Source organism: Macrotis lagotis, chromosome 4 (assembly GCF_037893015.1).
Source record: "Macrotis lagotis isolate mMagLag1 chromosome 4, bilby.v1.9.chrom.fasta, whole genome shotgun sequence".
Taxonomy (NCBI): domain Eukaryota; kingdom Metazoa; phylum Chordata; class Mammalia; order Peramelemorphia; family Peramelidae; genus Macrotis; species Macrotis lagotis.
In genome coordinates, this window is record NC_133661.1 from 250739150 (window position 1) to 250746874 (window position 7725).

Sequence of the window (7725 nt, forward strand, 5' to 3'; positions counted from 1 at the left end):
TGTGCCCCAAATTTCCTAGCTACCCAGTTTCCAAACCTCTTCCTCAGTCATTTTCACCTGTATACATACCACCACCAGCAGCTTTCCTTCCCTTCTCTCCAAGCCAGACAAATTTCCTCCAAATATCATATTCTTCAGATGCCAATCCCTTTTCTTCAAGTAGCAAAAACTCTGACTTAGCTTATCTTGGACAACTACTGTACAATATCCCTCCACCTCACTCTCTTTCTTGAAATCAGGGGATCCATCTTCCCAACTCTCTTCTTACTCTTCTGGAGGTCATCTACACCTAAGATTTCAATTATCCATATAAAAGCCTCCCAAACGTCTCAGTAACTCCAGCTTCTCTCTTTAAGGTTCTTTGGCTGTATGAATCTATGATTGTGATGTGGTCCAGTCTTGAGACATCCAGCCATCTTCTGCATGTTGTTCAATCTCCTGGCTCCTAGAAATCCAGAGTCTCGAAACAAAACTACCTCAGGAACATTAAAGTTTGCTGCTACTCCAGAAGTTCTGAGTTAGTGAACAACCTTCATCTCAATTCAATTCAAATCAACCAAAGTTTATTAAGTAGAGGTTAAAAGTCAAGCACCTAGCAGGACAAAGAGGATACAAAAAACAGTCCCTGCCCTTAGGGAGTTTACATTCTCTGGGGAATTTACTTACCTCACTTTTGAGTGTCATCTTCAATTGCTTTCTTCAGTTTAGTTCCCAAGGGTTCTCAAGGTCATCCTATGTAGTTCAGGACCTTCTACTAGATTACTGCAATGCCCTTAAAAAGCCACCTTCAATACCATCTTGACTGGTCTCCTTATTTGTTTTCTCTCTACCCTCTACATTGCCTTAGTAGCCTTATCAGATGCATAGCTTTGAGGGACCTACCTCTTTAAAAACTTCTTGTGGCTCCCCACACCCTACATATATATACTATATTCCAAACTTCTTACCTGGGGCTTCCAGTATACAATATTACCTTATCTTATGCGGCTTCCCTTCATGTACTCTGGGTAATCTTAGTTTTCCAACTGGTCCCTCCCTTTCCAAATCTATTACCATCCTTCTTACTATCTCTAATGCCACCCCACACCCACTCTACCAATAAAAAATTAACAAGTCCTCTATGAAGCCTGCCCTGAACTCCCCCATCCCATTCCCAAACTAAAACCCACAGATGTTAATTATTCTACTGAATTTTTAAAGGCCTTCATAACCTAGCCCCTTATACCTTCCTCCCTTCCCTTTATTCTAAACCTAGATCCAGTGACTCTGGCTTCCTTGCTATTCCTTGAAAAAAATACTCCCTCTCCTAATTCCTCAAAATTTTTTAAAATAAATTTTTGTTGATATCATTTGGGGTTTTTTTTAAACACCAAAATTTGTCCCAATACACCTTTCCCACCCTCTCCTAGAGAGCTATTCCATATAATGAATATTTTTTAAATTGGCAAAACTGATCAAAAAATCTGAAAATATGTACAGTGTAACAGAGTGAACCTTCAACCTCAGCAAAGGAGTAGGATTGGGTACCTGTTCATATTTATTTTTTGGTGATCTGCTTGTTTTTTTGAGCTTTGCAAGTGAGATTTGATTGTTTTGTGATTGTTCTTTCCATTTACATTGTGATAGTGATTGAATATATTGTTTTCTTGGCTCTATTTACTTCTCTCCACATCGGATCCAGTAACTCTTTCCATCTTCCCCCATATCCATAATATTCATCAAATCTTATAGTAGAGCAATATATCATTAACATTGCTTTTTTCACATTCTATACCTAGAATTGTCATCCCCCCTTACTTTACCTTCTAGCTTCCCTTCAAATCTCAGTTAAAATCCCACTTTCTACAAAAAACTTTTCCCAATCCCCAATAAATCCAGTGCCTTCCCTCTGAGATCACCTCCAATTTTATCTTGACTATATCTTGTTTGTGCATAGTTTGCATGTTGTCATTCAGTTGTGAGATCCTTAAGGACAGAAACTCTTTTACCTTTCTTTGTATACTCAGCCTTTGGCGCAGTGCCTGATACATGGGAGGCACTTATTGACTTGACATATCACATTCTAATTTGCATTACAGCTCTATTTGTATGTATCTTATCTACATCAGGAGATTATGAGCTCCTTGAGAGAACTGCCTTGCCTTGTTTATCATTGAGATCCCATGGGGTTTACCTTGTACCTTATCCCAGTACTTTATACATACTTAGTCACTTAATAAGTTTTCTCAGAATTAAATTTAAATGAAACCTTCTTTAGCACCATCAAAAGACATTTATTTCAGAACCATTTACAAAGAAATCGACTCAGAGAGAATCCCTGCCTGCCTGTTTATGTACTAGCTTACACTATGATGGATGAGACAACCAGATAAACAGTTAAGGTACTGAACTAGACTCTTGGAGTTCTCTTTCAGTTCTAGAATCCCTTGGTTTTAGGTGTGGACAGACCAAAAGTCTTGGATGAGGGGAGTTAATCTCTTTATTTGAAAATTAGAAAATTCAACCAACTTCAAAAAGCTGAGGATTCCTGGACTTAACAAGAGGAATACATACAGGTAGGTGGTTTGAGTTGCATGGTTTAGACAATTCTGAGAGATGAAAATTCAGATTTATTTTTTAAAAATGAGTATTTTAGAAAGAAAGAAATAAAAATCCCAGAGAAAAATTTTAAAAAAAATGTACAATTTAGCAACTTTTTTAGGTGGAGTACCAAATTGCTTTCCAGAATGGTTTGACGTATTCTCAGTGAGTTCCAACAGTGCCTGTTCTCCCACAGCACCTACAACAAAAGTCATTTTTATTTTTTGGTTATCTTTGCCAGTTTGATGGATTTGAGATATAATCAGTCTTAATATGCATTTCTCTTGTTAGTAATTTAGAACATTTTTCATATGGTGATAACTTTCACTTGTCCTTTTGGGAAGTACCTGTTCAAAACCTTGGGTTAATAGCATATTTATATCAGTTTTTATATATTTTAGCTATTAGACATTTTTATAGAAATTTATTGCAAAAGTTCATTCCAAATTAACTCTTTTCCTCCTAATATTAATAGCTTTGATTTTTCTTTGTACAAATTTTTTCAATTTTATGTAATAAAAGTTGTTTATTGAATTTTCTGTGAATTTTTCTAACCCTGTGTTTGATTAAGAAGGCTTTCCTTAGCCATCATTTTGGAAATGTTTTCTTTTCTCAATCTCTAATTTGTACATGAGGTGATCTTTTATTTCTAGATCATTAATATTGGATCACATATTACTTTAGAGATTATTGTAGTATTTTATATGTAATATTGGTCTAAGTTTAATTTCTACTGTACTCCTTACCAATGTTCCCCATAATTTTTGTTGATATTGTGTCCCCATCCCAGTTGTTGGGAGTTTGGTTTTATTGAACCTGATATTATTGTAAGGGATGGGGGGGGGATCAGATTATGCTTAAATCATTCATTGAATTCATAATCTAATCAACCAATTACCTCATTTCTCCATATGCACCTTAATTTGGGGGCCTGATATTTGAAAAAAAAATGTATTACATGAACTCAGGTTTTATTCAACATAAAATTCATACAATTCCTCATCATTGTTAAACCTCCCATCCATTAGCTCATCATCATCTGTGTTTGATGATGAATCACTGTCTTAGCAGAGGCTCTGCATGTTCTCCTGCCTGTGCTCTGGTCTGGGTTCGACCACAAGCATTCCCTGGGCAAGTCTGGTGCATGGACACATGCTTAGTCCATTCTTTTTCATGAACCTGAAGCACTACTTGTGTCCTCCTTTGAAATCAGTCACTTCTTGTTCATCAACAATTCTTCTGGCCTCATACTGGTCTCATCTTTGTGGACACAGGATTTCCACTGGCCCTTTGCTCTTCAATCCATCTCTTCAATTCCCTTTCTGTCTCAGGCCATTTGATTGCCTTGCCTCTCATAGTCTTCTGCCTGTGTGTTTTCAGGATGGTTTCTTCTTCCCGTAGCCAGTCTCGGATTGTTTTCTCAGTTGGTGAAACACCAGACTGACATTCAGCAGCATGATTTCCATTCACTTTTGCAAACTGGATCACTTTGTTTGGTTTTGGTTTTTGCAAGGCAATGGGATTAAGTGACTTGGCCAGGGTCTCACAGCTAAATGATTATGAAGTGTCTGAAGTCCAATTTGAACTCAGGTCTTCCTGACTCCAGGGGCAATGCTCTATCTACTGTACCACCTAGCTACCCCACAAACTAGATCACTTTGAACTTGAATTCAGCATTGTAGGAAAATCTTTTCGGAGCCATTTCTAGGCAGAACGTGGCAAAACATAACCTAATATATCAGTAACCTAATATATCAGTAACAAATATATCATAACCTAATGTATCAGTAACAAATGTGAAACAACTAGCACAAAGACAAGCTCAAAAAAGCGGGAAATGCAAGTTAAAAAACACAACCACTAGGGGCGGCTAGGTGGCATAGTGGATAAAGCACCGGCCCTGGAGTCAGGAGTACCCGGGTTCAAATCCAGTCTCAGACACTTAACAATTACCTAGCTGTGTGGCCTTGGGCAAGTCACTTAACCCGATTTGCCTTGCAAAAAAAAAAAACCTAAAAAAATACAACCACTGTATAAGATGCTTCCAGTTTTTAGATCCCAAACTTTTCGAAAAAAGGGGAAATATGGTACTTCCACCCCAATTACTAATGGGGGGGGGGCTATGTACCCTAATACCTTCATCAGATGCAAACACTTATATTGAATCATTTTTTTTTAAGATTTTTCAAGGCAATGGGTTTAAGTGGCTTGCCCAAGGCCACACAGCTAGGTAATTATTAAGTGTCTGAGACTGGATTTGAACCCAGGTACTTCTGACTCCAGGGCCGGTGCTTTATCCACTTCACCACCTAGCCACCCCAAATATTGTTATTAATACAATGTTTTATAGTTATAATTTCTATGAAATTCCTATTAATGTCTTGTTAATGTACTCCCAAATATTTTATAAACTCTATAGTTTTTTTAAAGGAATTTCTCTTTTTTTTTTTTAGGTTTTTGCAAGGCAAATGGGGTTAAGTGGCTTGCCCAAGGCCACACAGCTAGGTAATTGTTAAGTGTCTGAGGCCAGATTTGAACTCGGGTACTCCTGACTTCAGGGCCGGTGCTCTATCCACTGAGCCACCTAGCTGCCCCTAGGAATTTCTCTATTATCTTTTGCTACTGGATTTTTTCATAAAGGTTGGTGGTTGTGAATCTATTGCATATCCTGTTACTTTGCTGAAGTTCTTAGTTTCTTTAGAGGACTTTAAGTAAATCATCATGTTGTCTAGAAAAAGCAATAATCTTTCTTCTTTGCCTAGGCTTATTCCTTTAATTCTTTTTGTTTTATTTGCTACAGATAGTATTATTTAAACTGAAACAAAAATTGATGAAAAGAAACATCCTTGCTTCATCACTGAAATAACATATTTTGCATTTTCTCTCAAAGTTATCTTTTTGGTTCCATCTATTGATATAAGCATGTGGGGTTTTTTTCTATGATTTTTGTAATTACTATGGTATATTAAGTTTATAGTATTCCTAATATTGAACCAACCTTGCATCCCTGACATAAATTGAACTTGATGATTACTGTGAGGTAGGAAGGGTCTGTGGGTATGGAATATTTCATATATTGACTTATTTTCCTATTTATTGATCTGCTTTGATGATTTTTCCCCTTCTGGTTTTTTTTTAAATAAAGATTATTTGTTATGTGAAATAGTTCTTTAAAATGGAGAGGAATATAAGGGAAAATTTAATCTATGCAAAACCAGAAGACATCAATAAAATTTTTTTTAACAAAAAGGAAAAAGTCAATGGCATCTTAATGCTTTGCATAAATGAGAAATACTCCCACTGTCAGTTCAGGAGGATAAACTGGGGAGTAGTATCCCTAAGAAACTCAGAAAGAGGTTGAATAACAAGAATGATAATGAATAGAATAATAATGACTAGCCCTACAATCTGAGAAAACCCATAATTGTTATATGAGAGTATATTAGGAATAAATTAGTTCAAAGAGAGAGAAAGAAAGTGCAGGTGCTATATAAGCTGCCATACACTGGTATGACACTATCCAATTGAATGGGGTTTTGGCCACCCATAAGCTACAGTTGGTTCTGCTTAAATTGATTTTTTTTCTTTTCTTTTAAACCTTTATTCTGAGGGATGACTTGCCAGGTAAGGAAGAAGATGGAGGGATATACTGAACTGAATATTATATAAAAACATATAAAATATGATAAAATTACATAAAAATAATGGGAGGAGCCATCCAAGCAAAGGAAGAGACCTTTGGACAGAAGGTACTTCTGAGGTGTGAATTCTAAAGCTGACTTCTTTCAAGATGAAAAGTTTTAAGGGGCATGATGGAAGAATATGGTTTGAAACCTGGTAAGAAATAGAGATGACACTGAACTTGGAGTCAGGAATACCTAGATTTAAATACTATCTGATATTTTCTGACTATGTGACCTTGGGTAACACATTTGACTTTTCTGTAACCTAGTTTTTTCCATCTACAGTATGGGATATTGGACTCCCTTCCCTTTCTAGATCTTTGATCCTATGAATCTAGGCTCAATTCCTTCTCATATGAGACATCTCAATGAGATAACCATATTTTGCTGATAATTATATTATCTAACATATATGCCAGGCACATTGGCTATATGCTACTTTCTTCACAATGTCCCTAAAAATGTAGTAAAAGTATAATTATCCCCATTTTAGAGATGAAGAAACTGTTACTTAGATAGGAGACATGCTCCATGTGTTAGAACAAGAATTCAAACCCCAACTTCCTTGTTCCAAATTAAAGACTATTTCATTTATACCATAATGACTCTCAAGGAAAACTAAAGCTCAATGAAGTTGTGACTGCTGAGATTCTCACCTAAGTCTCAATTATAAGTTTAAAGATTTTTAGCATTTCCTTTGTTCCTAAAGCACAGGGATGGCACTTAGGAATCCTGAAGTAGAAGACAGTGGATTTCTACTCTCAAGGAATTTACAATCAAGTTTATATACAATTATATATTATACATAATATATATAATGAAGGGCTTATATAAAATGCTTAAAGATAATTAAATGGGGCAGCTGGGTGGTGCAGTGGATAGAGCACCAGCCCTGGAGTCAGAAGGACCTGAGTTCAAATACAACCTCAGACACTTAATGATTATCTAGTTGTGTTACCTTGGGCAAGTCACTTAACCCCACTGCCTTGCAAAAACAACAACAAAAACAAAAAGGAATGGAAGAAAAAAAGATAATTAAATGATAAATGAAATATATGCATATAATAATTATCAATTAAATGTTAACTTATTTGGTAGTCATTCAAAGTAATTAGGAAATCAAAGAATAGTTGACCTGAGAGAAATCTTAGAGATAATCTAGTCTAATGTCCTCTTTTTAAAAATAAATTTGTTTTTTAAAATGATGGACTTAACAAATATGATGTACAAAGGGGGTTATATGTTAATATTAAATTTCATACTATTGTATTTTTAAAATATATATTAAACATAACATATTTGGTTATCAAATGGTACAAAATGGCCCCCTTCTGAACTTCTTTTTGTTTTCTTTTGTGTATTTTTTTAAATTTTATTTATTTAAGACAATGGAGTTAAGTGACTTGCCCAAGGTCACTCAGCTAGGCAATTATTAAGTGTCTGAGGCAGGTTTTGAACTCAG